We start from the raw sequence: 639 nt of genomic DNA, 5'->3' as shown, positions 1-639 counted from the left end.
GCCCGGCACAACGGGCCCTGATCTCAGCTGGGGCAGGGACTGTCTCTCGCTGTGTGTCTGTGCAGCGCCCGGCACAACGAGGCCCTGATCTCAGCTGGGGCAGGGACTGTCTCTTGCTGTGTGTCTGTGCAGCGCCCAGCACAATGGGGTCCTGATCTCGGCTGGGGCAGGGACTGTCTCGCCGTGTGTCTGTGCAGCGCCCGGCACAATGGGGCCCTGATCTCAGCTGGGGCAGGAACTGTCTCACCATGTGTCTGTGCAGCACCCGGCACAATGGGGCCCTGATCTCAGCTGGGGCAGGAACTGTCTCGCCGTGTGTCTGTGCAGCACCTGGCACAACGGGGCCCTGATCTCAGCTGGGGCAGGGACTGTCTCTTGCTGGGTGTGTGGCATGATGGGTAGACACCTGATGTCCCTTCATGCCATGTCCCAGCACAGCCTCTGCCTTCTTCCTCACTCTGTTCTAGCCCATCCCTTCCCCTCTCACTCTCTTGTGCTTTCCCCCCCCCCCGTGGTACTATATATACCGAGAGCTACCCTGACTGGCCACTAGGTGTCACTGCTGCTCCCCACAGCCCCATCTGAAAATGCTTGTGGTTAACAGCACTCCTGGTACCCAGTGCAGAGAAGCTCTGGAGG

The sequence above is a fragment of the Terrapene carolina genome, unplaced genomic scaffold (genome assembly GCF_002925995.2).
Source record: "Terrapene carolina triunguis isolate 2854851 unplaced genomic scaffold, T_m_triunguis-2.0 Scaffold23418, whole genome shotgun sequence".
In the NCBI taxonomy this organism is placed as follows: domain Eukaryota; kingdom Metazoa; phylum Chordata; order Testudines; family Emydidae; genus Terrapene; species Terrapene triunguis.
The sequence above is the reverse complement of the archived record's forward strand: the minus strand, read 5'-3'. Positions refer to the sequence as shown.